The sequence below is a fragment of the Colossoma macropomum genome, unplaced genomic scaffold (genome assembly GCF_904425465.1).
Source record: "Colossoma macropomum unplaced genomic scaffold, Colossoma_macropomum, whole genome shotgun sequence".
In the NCBI taxonomy this organism is placed as follows: Eukaryota; Metazoa; Chordata; class Actinopteri; order Characiformes; family Serrasalmidae; genus Colossoma; species Colossoma macropomum.
The window spans coordinates 11,888,541-11,905,606 of record NW_023494790.1 but is presented as its reverse complement, the minus strand read 5'-3'; the positions used below and the strand labels follow the sequence as shown (position 1 = coordinate 11,905,606).

At 39.2% G+C, this 17,066-nt stretch overlaps 1 protein-coding gene across 1 annotated transcript in view; it reads left to right on the top strand.

Annotated features, from left to right (window-relative positions):
* The first annotated feature begins 5,203 nt into the window (after positions 1-5,203).
* The window catches only part of ppp1r16a (protein phosphatase 1, regulatory subunit 16A), a 48,634-nt gene continuing 36,771 nt past the window's right edge, over positions 5,204-17,066 (top strand). The window contains 1 exon segment of the mRNA XM_036572123.1: positions 5,204-5,309. The gene's annotated coding sequence lies outside the window, so the exon portion shown is untranslated.

The following is a 17,066-nucleotide window of genomic DNA, read 5'->3' as shown; positions in this document are numbered from 1 at the left end:
CGTTAACAGTATCATACATTATACATACATCATACATATATCATACATACAGAAACTACCAAAGCAAGTCTAATTGATATTACCCAAAGCCTCAGGGACTCTAAATCCATGTTTTCATTTAAAATAAGTCCATCTTGCTCTTGAGGGCATAAAATCTTAAAAAAACATGTACAAACTATGTCTTGTGAATAACTTTCCAATGCCCACGAAATGGCCAATGTATTTTGCCAACATTATTCTTTCTTGATCTAAACTGGGCCTTACTAATCTTGGGCAGTACATATATAAGCAGTATCCGTCCCAATCACACAGCTGATGTGGGTTGTCCAGCCCACACAGCTTTAAGACTGTGTTCACCACAGTCTCCTTTGCTCTGTTCAAGGCAGAGAAACTTACCGAGAGAAAGCTAACAATGAACAAAAGCTAATATAGCAAGCATAACTGAGCTAGCAAGAACATCTGTTCGTCCGTCTATTCAGCCTCACTGTCTTTAAAACTTTGCCAGATAAGGCTTTTAATTTAATTTAAGCTGCGGTCATAGTGGGGTCTACAGCACGACCTGTAAGCTGTTTTACTCATTTGTGCCCACTTGCGCTGTTGTGTTTAATTCTGCTTCAGTGGTGTAGCAGGGCTGAGGGCTGTCAATCACGTGTCACAGATAAATCTGTTTTATTATATTTCTGTCCTGTTTTTCATTCAAACTTCGCTAGATGCTTAATGTGACACTCATCCACATATTTTTTTTACATTTACAGTGTTCCCTGGACTTTAAACTCAACATGGTCTGAGGTAAATTTGTGATAGTTTAGACATGCAGTTAGCATGATGCTAACTGTTGGCTAAAAGCTTCTGTTACATGTTAGCTATATTAGCCTTGAAGCTCCAGTGTAAACTATAGCAGCAAATTTCAACACCAAATTTGTCTTGGTTGATTGGCTTTTTTGAGGTAAGGGAGGATTTTTTGCCAAACTACCGATTTTAAAGAAAAAGCAAAACTAACCTGAGACCAAATATGGCATCTTTTGCTAATCCTGAGGTAAAAGACCCTTAAGACTGTAAAACAGGACGTTTCATTTCCAGTGTCTTTCTGCAGAATGTCACTGCAGGGACAGAGCAACGTGCTTCAGTAATCTCCAGATTAAAGGGTTATCAGCGTCCTGGGGTTGGGCTGGACATCGTCCTGTGGCATCTGGACATCTCCTGCTATTTTTGCTTAACTCAGTCAGGAGCAGCAATCAAATTAGCTGGACAAAGCTAGAATGATGCATGATTGTATGGCTTATGTGAACGATCACATGTACGATTTTTGTACAGCGTTTGCCGTTTTTGTACTACAGCAAAGAGTAGTGAAATGTTGAGAAAATACAGATCTAACCACTACAGATGATTTTACAGAGTACATCTCTTACACTGAGCTCACAACACAGCAATGGCTCAGCCACTCCCTAGTAACCACCTGGAATTACAGTATAAACCCCATTAAGATTTAAAAAAAAAAACTATCGACAACTAGCTACAACAATTTTACAAACAGTTCCCCTTCTACATTACACTTAGACATCTTTCAGTCATTACATATAAATGCATGGTGTTACCAATGTCTTCTTCTGTTTGCACCTCCTGTCTTCTACCTGCACTTTATCATTTTAACAGCACTGTTCATTGTTTACTGTAAATCCATACACACATAGAGCTGAATCCAAACAGCTCTAACACTGTTGAGCGGCATTAAAGAATCTTTCATCATGAATCTTGATAATTCAAGCAATAGTAACTCAAACCATCATTTTAAAAAATTGCATATATATGAATGATCTTTCAGGGAACTACTTGGTTTTATACTGTAGTTTTTTTCTTTTAATGTAAATTTGATGTTGTACTTTAACTTTACTCAAAGGTTTACAGCACTTTTACTTGAACAAAGTATTTGCTCTTTATTTGCTATTTGTACTGTTACTGTACAATGCTTGTTGTAGTTGTTTACTGGTTGTCTATAGTTGGTCTAAATCTGCCTGTACTGACAATATATTATACAGTCAAAAGAACCCTGGTGTATAAGTCTACCCCTGGTAAAATTACGTTTTGTTGATTTTCTAAGTGAAAATAAATGAACACATCCTCTGCAGGAAAACAAACTCAAAGATGGATACATTACACTCAAGGAGTGTAACATATAAAATAAAACAAAATAAAATTTCTAACTGGTCTTTATGATACGTGGCTGTAAGGAAATGGTATGTAAAGCTTGACATGCAAAAAAATAAAAGAGCATTTGCCTGTATGCGCAGTGTTTTCCACATATTCTTCTACACCAAAGCCACAATATTTTTAAAAAGTGTTTAGAAGTGTTTAGAAACTTTGTGCTAGGAGCTGTTGTTTACAGTTTTTTTTACAAAAAGTTGAGGGGACAATATTGGGACGTAAAAAGAGGCGGGGACATGTTTCCAGCGTCCACAGTGTAAGTGATTTCTATGCATTAAATACACCAGAAAAAAATTGTGCCCTAATTTATGTTGTATTACTTTTGTTGTGATATTGCCCAGCCCTAGAACCATTTTCAAATCATTCTTTCAAGAACCATTGAGGCGAAAAACATTTCAGTATGCATAAGATCATATGAGTTCTCATGGTTCCACATATAACTGCTGCTTTTACTAAACAACCCTCGAACTTGTTTTTTTGATTGTTTGTTGTTGGTTAGTTCAATCAAGTACATACAGAAAAACTAAAACGAGAATCATAAAATGATACACTTTGATTATTTTAATGTCTTCATTCCAATCTTTATCATTTACCTAAAAAAAGAGGAAAAAACTAAAAACAAAACACAGCAGGCAAAATGCATTAAAAGACATTTTTTAAAATGTCTGTATGTTAATTCTGATGCAGATTTTGAACCACTGGCACCTCCAGATTTAACTTATGTCGCCCCCTGGCAGGAGTTGCCCCATGTCAGCTCCCTTGCAGATCGCTTTGGTGTTACTCTTTGCAGATCACTCCGGAGTCAGATCACTCTGGAGTGCACTCTGCCAGATCATAAATTGCTCTAGTTTGCCCCACCTGGTGGATCGCTCTGGTGTCACACCGTTCGATCACTCTGAAGTTGCTCTCTGGCAGATCACTCCAGTGTTGCCACCAGTAAGATTTCTCTAGAGTTGCACCCTGGCAGGAGTCGTTTGCTCTGCAGTTGCCCCCTGCCAGATTGCTTTAGAGTCACTGCCTTACAGATCGCTCTGGTGTTGTTTCCTGGTGGGAACTGCTGTTGGTAGTTGATTCTGGAGTCACCCTGTGGCGGATCACTCTGGAGTTGCCCCCTGGCATATCATTCAGGAGTCACCCTTCGCACTGGTGTCCCAATCCCTCCCCCTATTCCCTCACCACACTGTTGGGAGCTCTCTTCAGTGTCTCCCCGTGGCATATAGATCCAGTGTTGCTCCCTGGTGAATCACCCTGGGGTCACTCTCTGGTGGATCTCTTCATTGTCACCCTCAGCCCCTCATATTTGCCTGGCAAAACCCTCTGAACTCTTCCTCACTGCCAGATCACTCTGATACCATTTGTAATCCAGAGCTATTAATCCAACGTAAGTACCAGACCCCACTAATGATGGCTGAATGCAATCAAATTCCTACAGCAATGTTCCAACAGCCTTACCAGAAGAGGAGAGGCTGTTAGTGAAGCACAGGGGGGACAAACCCTCTATTAAAGGTGCAATGTGTAAGATTGGGGTATCTATTAGCAGAACTGGAATATATTATACAAAGCCATGTTTTCATGACTGTATAATCACCTGTAACTACAAATGTGTTTTCATCAGCTTAGAATGAGCCCTTCATATCTACATATGGAGCGAGGCCTCTTCCAAAAGAGGCTGCCATGTTGTGCCACCATGTTTCTACAGTAGCCCAGACAGGACAAATGAAACACTGTCTCAAGAGTGTTTTTAGCATGGTTACGTTGAATTTGGTGGCGCTGTAGCACTGGTTGGAAGACATGGAAAGAAGAAGAATCAGTGGTTGCTGCCGGTGCTGGCTAAACATTTGTGTTGTGGGAAGTTTGAAAACCCAAGTTTTGACAAGTAGAGGATCATTACTTTTATTTAGCAAAGGAAAGGAGGGTGAATTCTCATTGTGAAAGAAGCAAAAACCTGACAGCCAATGTAGGTTCTCCTACACCCAGGGTCGACAACATGCAGCTCCAGAGCCACATTAGATTTTTGGGTAAAAATAAAACAATCCTCCTTTGCAGTAAAAATTAAAGCTCTGCTGATCATGCCAACACAGTTTTAACAATAAATGGTCTTAAACGCTGAAGGTTGGCATGCACACAGCAACACAGACAACAATCACGCCTAGTTAATACTGAACGAAATGGCAAAGAGAAAGATTTAAGACAAACATTGATCAATTTGAGATACATGGACAGACTTATTTGCATCTATAAGCACTGCAGCTGGTTTCCTGATACGTTTAATCTGCAATGAGAAACTGTCAAACACTAAAAAGTTGCAAAGCTGAAGTCAGCTTCTCGTTCGCCAGCTTCTTGTTTGAATTGTCCCGTTCCACCTTAAATTGTTCAGCAGTTACATTCTGGCGCCTTAGGCACCATTTAAGGTGGAACAGGAAAATTCGAACAAGAAGCTGGCGAATGAGAAGCTGACTTCAGCCTTGTAAAAAGTTAAACGTCGAGGGACATTTTACAAGAAACTACTTTTGCGGAAAAGTTTCCTGCCTGAGACGCAAGAAAAACGGCTGTAGCTGAGCCATAAGTAAGTCTGCGTTTTTGTTTATATTATATTTTTAGCCTATACTAGAACATTAGCACATACTGAAACATATTTACAGCCAAGATGGTGAAATGTTTTTTAAGAAAAATGGACATGGAAGTGTTGTGGCTCCCAAGGTGGTTAGATTTTTGTTGAAATGGGACAAAATGGCTTTTTCTAACAACTGTCCTACACGCTTAGTAAGAAAGGGGTGAGGGAGGGGTATTCAGTTGGTTGGAATCTGCAACCTCACCTCTAGATGCCATTAAATCTGACACACAGCACCTTTTAATACTCTTGATTATAGAAGAAACACTGTATGAGCAGGTGTCTGCAAACTTTTGGACATGCATTTTTACCGCTCTGCTGGCGCCCCCTGGCGGGTCGCTCTGGAGTCGCCCCGCCGGTTCCTCCCCGCTCTGGTTGTTATGGAGAAGCTTTTCCCCCGCGGCGCACAGACACACACACACAGCAGCCGAACGGGACACAACAACCAGGGCCAGAAAAGAGGACATGAATTCACGACTCCATCACCTTTCCACAGGTTTGACACCAAACTGCTTATGTTGTTTCGCAAATTGTAAAAACTTGGGTGTAGAAAGTTTTAAGATGTGTAAATGTGGTTCGGTGAACGTTACTTGCTCTGTAACGTTAACAGGTTCCTGTCGAGCTAACGTTTTAGCCGGCTTGTCTTTCGTTTCGTAGTTAACTTACTAGCCACTTCCTTGGCACATAACACGGTCTAACGCCACTTTTTACCACAGGCTGGGCTATAAAATTGACGTGTTGTGTCAAAAAAAGCTGATTTAGCGATAATATCTTATCGTTCTGTGTGGAGGCGTGTAAGTTTTTCATTCAGTCAGACCGACTTCGCCAGTTCCTCAGGAGCTAAGGTGAGTTAGCTAGCAAGCTAGTAAAGAGTGTCAAAAATGATATTTAAACTATGAAGAATATCATTGTAGTATATATAGTTGAAAAACCTGTCCATGGACATTGAACAGTTGTTTTACGCGAAGCTAAAGTCGTCTCGTTCGACAGCATCTTGTTCGAATTTTCCCGTTCCACCTTAAATTGTGCAGCAGTTACATTCTGGCGCATGCAGCATTTAAGGTGGAACGGGGAAATTCGAAAAGGAAGCCAAGTTTAACCTCGCCTGTTTTGCGTACTATTTACTGGTCCCATGTCGGTTTACTGCGTAGTAAGTGCAGCAATGTAACCTCACAGATAAGCCAGAGTTAGAAAGCACATCATTATTTAGCTCTCACTTCATAAAAATGCTTACAGTACGTCCTTCTGTCCCTTCCTCCGAATGCCTTTGCCAGATTATGTAATAAAAGGCTGCAATAAAACTAAGTTGACCTCAGCTGCCACCCTTTTATATTTCTAGGGCTGTAATAAGAAGAAATAAATGACACTTTGTCTCAGCTGTGGGTCACACACAGTTAAAGACGTGGCATATAAACGCTCATTATCTCAGATTCAGCAGATTAGGGCAGTTGCAACACTGTGTTGCCTTTCACAAACTACAGAACCCCCTCTATGCTTTGTTTTTAGGATGGAGGTGTGTTCATGTTTCTTCATGTAACCTCATGGATGATAAAATATAGGTTTTTTTTGTACCTTTGGAGTGTTGGCGGTGGCTTTCCGTCCTAACGACTCGTCCATTTTTTGATCTTGATAAGAGCATGAAAAGTAGAAAAGCATGCCACGTAAAGATTCTCTCAGCAAAAGCATTAATCACTTTCTTTTTTAGAGCTAAATATCACCTATTGGTTAGCAACCTGTGGATCGCTGGACTCCTTCACTTCTTTTTTCTGGATGAACGCTCTCCCCTCATGTCCGTCCATCCTCCATCCCTCTTCCCTGCCCCGGTGACTCATTTCCTCCCTGGCTTTTTTCCTCTTCCTCTCATTCCTCTTTTTCCTCTGTAGTAGAGTGTTGTACACTGTGTGTCTGGTTCAGACTGTGTATGTTTGTTTTTCCTGTAAAAGTCACTAGTTTTAAAGCCGAAGTGAAGGCTGCCTTCCATTTTTAACGTTCAGTTGGAAGTCTGTGTTGTTCCCTGGTTTTTCTTGGACATTTTTGGAATGGTGGGATTGACCTATCCATATAAAAGCTTTCTTTCTTGTTGCAAAGTTGGGCGAGCTTTACAGGACGTTGGCAAAATCCCATTCAACGTAATGAGAAATTATTCATTTCAAATGATATTTACTTTGTAAGAATGTAAAATATGTCGGAATAGATCTGAGCCCTTATTCATCAAGCTCCTTAGAGTCCTGTAAGTAAGGTCACTGTAAATAACCAAAGAATCTGATTCTAGATCAGCACTCTGAAAAGCTTTATGCATGTGGGCCCAGGTTAGGGCTGAAATAGTAGTCATTTATATATAAAATTACTATTTGAAAGAGTGCAGTTTTCACATCACAGGAGCTTCAGTTTTCACTATAGCCTATGGCAACACAACCACAACTAACTGACTATGTTCAGCACTTAAACCTAAAGCCAGAAAAGGTAAATATGCTAGTCTTGATGGCCAAAAACACAGACCTGAACTTTGATTTATAGAAACTAATCACAAATGGAATTGAACATATAATACAGGGCTGGAAATTGCCGTTAGATATTTTCACCACATCACTCATCCCTGTGAATGGTGATGGATGATCAAGGTGTTTAGGGATATATATCTGATTAATAGGCTAAGCAAAAAGTTCACCAGCTTCAGCTGTTTTAACATCGAAAACTGGCTAAGTTATTGCCATAGTCTACACCGTTATTTGCAGTAGCATGGCTGAAGTTACTCTAAGAGATTTGTTGACAGTTTTGCTCAATGTACTGCCATAATCTACCAACACTGCGCCAAAAGCAGAAAACATGATAATGTGCTGCCTTGTGCTGGATGATTAAATTCAGTTTGGTTATTTAAAAGTCTCTGAAGTCAGGAAGCTTGCTGTAGCTATAAGGTAGATACAAGAACTACACCTGATCTGTCGTAATTGTGTGCCCTTTCACACATGTTGGAAGGAAATTTTACCAGCTTTCTATAAAGCTTACCCAACTTCACAACAGTAGCTATGAACGAACGTTTTTGTGGGTGGAGCATGGATATGTGAATCGTCTGGACAACACTTTCTGGGCATGTGTGGTGTCTGATGTGTCAGGTTAGTAGGAGTGTAGTTTAAATGGGGTCTCAGGGTCTATAGTGCTGTTTCTCCCATCCGGTTATGGATTAAGGCCATATTCCTTGCTAGCCTTGGGCCAGTAATTGATGTTATGAAATACTGAAATAATTTAAATAACTGCCGATTTTATGCAAATTAATGCTCTTTTGCTATCTTTCGCTTGCCACATGATTTTATTTATTTTTAAATATTAAATCATCTTCTTTATATCATCGTTCTAATCTGTGGTTCATTAAAATTGTAAAAAGTATACAGTAGCACTTAATTATAGGCTATATACACAAACCACCAATTGTTTGTACTAATTAGCTACACACATCCATACTTTAAAGACTGTACCATCCATTTTCAGTCTGGCAGTGCTGGGCTCCAATTTGCCAATGTTTTGGTTTTCAACCAGACAAATGCAGAGGATCACTGGATGTTAGCAGTGTTAATTGCCATCTGTGCAGATAATAATGATCATTATAAGTTGTTAAATAATATTAGAAGCTACCCTAGTTGGTGATTATATGGTTATGATAGTACCATCAGGAAAAAAGCAGGCTATAAAGCAGGGGTATCCAATCTTATCCACAGAGGGCCGGTGTGGCTGCAGGTTTTCACTCCAACAAAGCAGGAGATCACCTGATCAGCTGTTTGAAGACTGAAACCAACTGATTAAACTGACTGAAGCTTGTTTTGAGGGAAAACCTGCAGCCACACCGGCCCTTTGTGGATAAGATTGGACACCCTTGAGATAGAGTAAGGCTCTGTAACACACATGTGCTACTTAATAACTGAAATTGGATCATGATAATATCGGTTATCAGTAATTTTACATTATCCAAACCTATTGAAGGCCACAGATCCCGGTTTTCTTTTTTAGACAAACACCAGTACAGGTGTGTCACCTTCAGTCAGAATGTACTATATTAATATAATTATAATACAGCTTACACAGGTTTAACCTGCAGGAGCAGTGGCTGAGCCAGTTAGAGCGAAGCTTCCACTGAAACAGTTATTTTGTTAATAAAATGAGGGCATGTGTGCTTTCAAATTAGTCGTACACTCTCAGAAAAAAAGGTACGAAATTGTCACTGGGGTTGTACCCTCAAGGGTACATCTCAGTTCCTTTAGTCAGAGAACATAATTGTGCCATAACCCACTGAAATTATGTTTTAGTTGTATTGACTCCACACACCCCGTCTTGTCTCCAGGCATTTTTATTTTACTGTTCTATTTTAAAACATTAGATTATGAAAAAGAGTAAGTATGTACTTTTCACCTTGGAAAAACAGATTTAAGGTCCACAGTTGGACCTTAAAACCACTGACATACCTTTGAGGGAACGTTTACATTGTTTGTACCTTGATGAATGAAAAATGTACCTGCACAGAACCTTTATTTCTAACGGTGTAGTTCATACTTTCCTGCCAACTTAAGTCGTTAGAGCCTAGTTAATCACATTCTTGGTTTTGAAAAGCTTTTCAAATTATTACCAGACCATTTATTCACTTAGTTAGGGATGTTAACACCATTTCTGCAGGGTCTGATGTACAGATCATTGCAATAAAGGAGTCGTCAGGGAATGGTTTGTTCAGTAAATTTTATGAAATTTGTGTTGCTTAGAAAGGTATGGGCTTTTAAATTACTATTTTAGTGACAAATAGTACCCAAACATCCCAGTGAGAAAATATTTCATATTCAGTTGCTATCACAAACATCAGCAAACATAACAAAACAGTACTAACCTAATGGTTCTGTGAAACAGCAAAAATAAGTTAATGTAACCCATCTGTCGAGCAGGAGCAGCATCCTCATCCCTTTTCATGCCTTTTGACTCTGAATTAAGCTGAAGTCAGCTTCTTACTCACCAGCTTCTTGTTTGAATTTTTCCATGCCACCTTAAATGGTGCGTTAAAGGTGGAACGAGAAAATGCCAACATCAACTTTTGGAGGTCTTGTCACCGTTGAAATGCCTCATCTAATCTCCAGGGAAATATTTCCTGACAGTTAAATAAGCTGTACTTAATGGCTGTTTTGACTGGAAGTCTAATGAAGGGTGGTCTCTGACATGTGCGCAGTACTTTAGGACAAAATGTATTGGCTTTGAAAGAGCTTTGGTCAGCACATGGTGTGATGAGGCTGAATTTTAAAAACACCATTCACTTTTGCATAGTGAAAAACAGCTTATGCTAACTTGTGCTCAAAAGTCCATTGATGTGATGCTAATTGGTGTCTGTTTGCTTTCTTTATTCTTAGCAATGTCACTGTATGAACGGTGTCCCTAAACACTCCAATAAATATTGCAGTCTTCACATAATTTTCAATGATGACAGAACATTTGGGAAGCCAAAACCTCCCTTGTCGTGGCAACTCCAAAAACATTTCACACAGAAAGTCAGCCTTATTGCAGCACAGAGAGAGAGAGAGAATGTCCAATGTCCATTCCTCCGTCCCTTGAAACTCTGCCCAGTAGTTTAATCTCCAATGGAATATCTGTGTGGTGCTCTGAGTGCCGCCCTCAGCTTTGGAATGGTTTAGCGAGCAATTAAAACACAAAGGCCGGTGCACTGAGGCTGTATGTAGATAAGCCCGGTCATGTGTGCAGTGGGATTTCTCTGGAACTGCCCTGCAATCACTGCAAAAAACCAGAGCAATGGAGAAAGAGAAAGAGGAGCTAATGTTTTTATTGGCAACAAGATGTTTGCGGAGTGGCCTAAACCCATATTCCTGTACAGTGTAATGCAATAAAGTGAGGCCAACACCTTCACAACTTTTTCAAGTTAACTTCTTTCAAGGGAAAAAAAAGCTGCTGCCTTGAATTTTTAACTTAACCTTTAACATTTTACAGTTTAAAAGTAATGTTGCTAAATATAAATAGTAAAAATTTGTAAAATAATAAAGTACCAGTAACAAAAATTTCTTAAGTAACCTATAAAACTATAGTGAAACATGCAGCATCTTTTAGCATGAGAACTTGATAGCCTTTGTTCTTTTTGGTCTAAAATAATATTCCACAGCTTCAAAGTGGGCAGTGTGAGCAACAGTAAAATGTAACTTAGCAAAAAGTAGATTACTTTCCTACAAATAGACTTGAGTAGAAGTGAAAATGTTATTTAAAAAAATACTCAGGAAACGACATATTCATCAAATTTATTGAAAGCTCATGTAACTACGCAAATGACACTGGTTACCTCTCAGTGTTACAAAAAATGTCCCGCTACATGCTAGCAATTCATATTTTAATCTGATTTTGCAAAAATCTAATCTACTGAGGTCATCTTTAGGGTCTGAACAGCTCTGTAGTCCAATTTGGAATGTATTTATAAATCCCATGCCAAGAGTGTATCCAAACACAAATCCGCTAAAAAAGAAAAACCCTGATCTGGGCTTTACAGCCTGCTTAACTAAATATAGTGCATTGCTGAGTCTGAGCGGAGAAGCTGACCAAAAGAATGCAAAAGAGGAAGATACAACTTTGAGATGGGAAAAGAGAAAAACACTATCTGGAACGCTGTTAGAGAGCTGGAGGAAAAAATGCCAACAAAAGGAGCAGCAAGGATGTTAACGTGTGCAGAGGAATAGATGAGGAATTCTCTTTTTGACACTTTATTTTTTCTCAACACTTTTTTGTTGTCCTGAAACAGAGTTTTTAGTAATAAGATTGTTGCTCACGGTGGTCAACTATAGTTTTATCTACAATCTAATGAACTACAGTTCCTACCTCCCTGCATGGAAGGCTCTAGTATTCATATGTTCCCGAAAACCTTGATTATATGGATCAGGTGTGTCAAATTAGGATGTAACTGAAATCTCAATGAGAGCATAACTCTTGCATAAATTGCAGGGTTGGGCCGTCTTGCTATAGGCTAACAAACACGGATATTTTGAACCGACATGCCTTTATTGATCGTCCTTCAGAAAAGCAGAATGGTTAGGTAACGCTGGGCTGCTGTGCCAGAATATCTGCATTTTATTCACTTTACTGTATTTGCAGCCGTTTACAAATAAATGTAATGTTTCTCCTTTAAGGCTCATTTTTTATATTTTGTAAAGGTTTATGTGTCTGCAGATTTGTACATGCAACATACTGGATATCAGCATTGGCCAAATCCCCATATCAGTGCATCCCGAATATGCTATACATTTGGTACATCAACAGATGAATGGAAAGCTAATTATGGGTCTGACAAATAGGCACCTCTCTGTGGTAACACTGTCACGCTGCAGATGATTCAGAGCTGTGGTTTTGCCTTTTCTGGCGGGTGGGGCAGGGATACAGAAGGCTGTGATTGTGTTTGGGGAAACATGAAGTCTATTGAAGTCTGTTAAAGCAGACTGGACCCCAGAATTGCAAAATAACTATAATCACAACAGGTAAATACTGGCATTTAGTGGCCTGATGTTGGAAGCTGACCATTTTGTGAATGGAACAACAGCATTAGAAACTGTATGCCAGTGTGGACAGTACAGGAAGTAGAAAACACAGAAAAGCTCTTGTCTTGTTTTAGATATGCAAAGCAGCAGTTGAAGTTCAGGAGCTGTTTGGAAAATATGTTTTAAATGTACAGTGTTCAGGAAGAATCAACAGACGATGACCCGATACAAATAAATGTTCCAGTTTGTTAGCATGGGGTGCACAGGGAAGCTTATATGATGTATGTATCTAGTAAATCACAATAAGACATTAAGCGTGGATGCAAAGTAGGTCTTGTTTAAAAACCAAATGATGGCAGTGAGTCACAGAAGCTCATTGCTAGTTTGAATTGAGATGTCAGATGGAGTTAAGAACTCAGGAGCTTGCAGTTTCTCTTCAGAAGGGATTGGCACAAGGCAGAGGGCATGGCTGACAATAGCCACGTTTACATGCAGCCTGATAATCCGTTTATAATCCGACTAATAGCTCAATCGGAATAGAATACGTCCATGTAAACACCTCAATCGGAATAGTCTAGTCCGATTGAGGCCATTCGGAATACAATTTCTATCCGATTGAACGAGGTGGGTAAACCTCTAAATAATCCGTTAAATAGAAGAATAATAGCCATGTAAACGCCTGAATCCGATTACATCCCAATCGGAACGTGTAAGTATGTTCTGCGCATGTGCGTTGCGTCATGGCGAAAGTTTATTAACTGGTCTGCAGAGGAGACGAGGTTTAGGCTCTGAGCTTTAAAAGACGGCGGTGGGACGGACGACCAGTTTATGAGTCTCAGAACACGACGTCTTCCTTTCGCCACTTCCTTTATAAGTACATGTGAAGCACGTTTTCCTGAGTCTTACCTCATTTTAAAGCAATTAAAAACTCCAGCACGCCAACTGGAAACTCATCTCACGCGGACTGGACCTTACGTAATGTTCGCTGTCATGGTAACGTTTGCTCTAAGCGCTACTTCACGCATGCGCGTCATTTTGCATCGGATTACTTGTAGTGAGCATGTAAACGAAGATTTTCCATCAAATTGTTGAATAGTGTGCATATAAACACCTCAGTCTAAATCTGTAATCGGATTGTATTCAATCGGATTGGCAAAAATCTTTGCATGTAAACTTAGCCAATGTAGAATAAAGGCAAAGTCCTCACAGGAAAGTCTGTTCACTCAGTGGCCATCTTTGCAACGCCGCCGGGCAGTTATTTCCAGCCGTACAGGGCCAGACTCCTCTCTCTCTTTGAGTGGGGAGAAACAAACATACTTGAAACTGAATGTCATTTTACCATTTTAAAAACATATTTCAACCAACGATAACGTCTGACAGAAACCTCATAATTGGTTTGAAGGTATTTAGCTCAGTAATGCACAAAAAACATGTTTTTTCATTTTTTTCTGGCTAATGCGAAAGTGCTTGCACAGATCTCCACAATGAGGGGACTTTTCCCCTCTAGCGCCACTATAAATATCATTGATCCCTCTCCGCTCACGGCGTAACAAGCAACCTGATTGACTCTTTTTATTGAAGCGTGGGACTTTCTCCATGAACAAATGCCATGTTGAGCTTTCCCATTCATATTTCTAACACAAAGCTGTTTAATAGCTATTGCTATTTACCCAGGAGAAAATTTCACAGTTTTAGTTTAGTTTAATAACTTACAGCATGTATGATGATAATCACTGAAACACATATTAGCTTTAGCAATAGTCAGCTAGATTGCAAAAGCATTTCAGATTGTTTTCTTTCATTCACTGATGTGTATTAGTTGCGTGTCATCATTTGAATGGAGCTGTGTTCATCTTGAGTTCTGATTACCCTTGGTTAAAGTGACTGTAGATATCCCTGTACTTTATACCCAGGATGCTGTACATATTGTTAGGCTATACCGGATAGTCTTTTATGCTAACCTAACCCTACGCTGATCTGGCCTTAGCTGTACAGACCGCTAACCTGTCCCTAAGATATGCTAACCCTAGCTATACATTTTCTAACCTAGCTCAAAGCTAAACTAACCCTAGCTGTAAATATTGATAACCTAGCCCTAAGCAAAGCTAATCTAAACTATGCATATTGCTAACCTAGATGTTCATAGAGTTCTTTTCAGGTATGTTTCACAGCAACATGTTGGGCAGTTGTTTGATGTCATTCAGTTCTTTTAACTTTCAGCTATACATATTGCTAATCTAACTCCAGATTAAGCTAAGCGTAGCCTCAGGGTTGTGTTTTGGAGAAAAAGGTTGAGGAGTGAGAGCGCACACCTTACTGACCAAACTTCATAGTGCTAAAATTACAATTACTAGGAAGAATAAAATGTCAAATAAACAAATGATGTGTAATGTGAAATAACATATTAAATGCCCACATTATTGTAATTATTATTGTTATATTCCATTTTTATTTATATTCTTGGTGTTATAGATGTTATTGGTAACAGTTTTGTTTAGTTAAATTAAGCTTTTTTTTTGGTTCTTAAACTGTTATGGTCAAATTTGCTCCCACTTCTATCGGACATGAGTTTGGTCTTGCAGAAATTCCAAAGATGAAGCTGATCCATAATAAAACAGTTGTGAAATTTGCATGCACTCATTTCGTGATCAGATTTGACCAGAACTTTCATGAATGAGGGCCGCTGTGTGTAGAGCAGGCAGAGGAAGTTTTTTTTTGCTGTTGGGATTGAGGTGAAAGGCATTGTGGGTGGAGTTCAGGACTTTACACACCAGAGACAGTCAACTAATGAGTTGCATTTTTGGGTTGAGCGGTATTGTCTTTACTGGTGTGTCTTTTCCTCCACCTGTTTAGTCTATTATTGTGCATTTGTGTCCATTGGTTGTGTGAGTGTAAAAATACCTCTGTCATGTCTAAGTGTTTTTGCCAGGACTCTATTTCATTTTTTCCTGATTTGTGAGCGTGTGAGCCCAGACCTCCACTGTATAAACACAGGCCTACAATGGCCACACTGTTCTGTCCTGTTTAGTGCTGGATAATTTCAACCAGTATGTTAGCTTAGGCTGTTAGCAGTTGGACAGTGTGGGGATTAGGCTTGCAAAACTGCGTTGATCTGAAAGGGTTGATTCAACTACATTCATTTTCAAATGTGATAATCTGTCATAATCAGTTATAATAATATCTAGTACAGCTTTACATACAATTAGGTTTCACAATCATATGTTTACGTCGCAACAAACAGAATGAGAATTTAATCTGTTTTCTTCAGTTGGATTGATCCATATACATGTAAATGAAAAAAGGAGGAACCACATTTATTAACATGAGTAATGTTTGTTTATTTGAGCACTTGGGAGCTACTAGGTACAAAAGCTTTGGTGACATAGGCTTGTATTGTAATAATTGCATATAGTGAAGAAAAAATAATCAAATTGTTAATGGCAATAGTTTATACAGTATGGTATATAGCATAAGATAAACAGTATGTTAATCAGCAGCTAAAAAGTATAAATGTGACAAGCCTAACATAATCAATCAAATCGAAACTTGGTAAATTTGAGATTTTCTTGAGACTCGTAATTAAGGTTTGCGATTTACACCCTTATTTGGTCTGTATCTCTTATGCATTTTTAGAGTATCACCTCATCCTCCAGTGGGAGTGCACTGCATACCTATTTGTGCAACTTATTATTACATTCCATTATGGGTCTGGTATGTCATCAGTTCCTTCACTCTGTCATCACATGCGCCATGTCCGGCTGTGTATGTGAGCACGAATGTGTGAAGTGTGATTAAGTTCACATGACCTTCCCGTCTTTGGTGCCAGTGGAGTGTGTGTGTTATCTTTGTTGATGTAATGGCTGTAAAGGCATGATTACCTTTGTGTTAGGCAGTGAAAGTGCAGTGACAGAAATCGTGACCTTGAGCTGTTTCTGAGATACAGATATGCTGCATAAGCGTTTTCCATTTTTTCCCACACTCTAATTGAGTTTTAATTTGATGTCTGAAGCGGGAATAGCCATCTGCAGTTCTCATCTCATTGCTTGTGTGATGGAGAGATTAAAAAGAAATCTCATTCTGGTTCAGTTAAAGGCCACCGCATGCCAGACATGCCGTGTTGCGCTGTGCAGCGTCCAAAAATTTGAAACCATTTTTTAAAGGATGCCATGGAGTGCATATATTCAGCATTTTAAATTGTTCTCTGATGTCTGCATAGAAGGTATGTGACTTTGGTGAAAAATGCCCAACAAGCTGTTTTCTCTTTTTTGATGGGCTCATGAATAATTTGATGAGCTCTGCTCTGATTTACTATTTTACAGCAAGACACCATGATGGTGTATCATATCAACATATCTGAATAGATACAGGCAGGAAAATTAAAATTAATCCTCTGTGTGGATAGTTAGTTCGTCATACTATTTAGTTAGCTATGCTGGTTACTTGGCGCTTGCTAGTCGCTAATGTTACCTATAATAGCTGCTTGCTTTTGATCTCGACAACAGCACAGAGTAAATTAAAGTTGCTAGTTCACTATCAGACTTTCAATTTAAGATGATCTGGCTTTAACCATCAAAAAGTAGATCTCACAGCATTGCTCGTTACAGGTTGCAGTTTGAGGGTTGTGATGCTAATAAAGTTGGAACTGCCCCTCTCTGCAGTGTCACACTGAGCAAAGCTGCTTGATATTGTGCAGAGTTTGAGAAGCTGTTTGGAGTGAAATGTGCAGAGCAAACTATCAACTTTGAATTTGAAGTTGT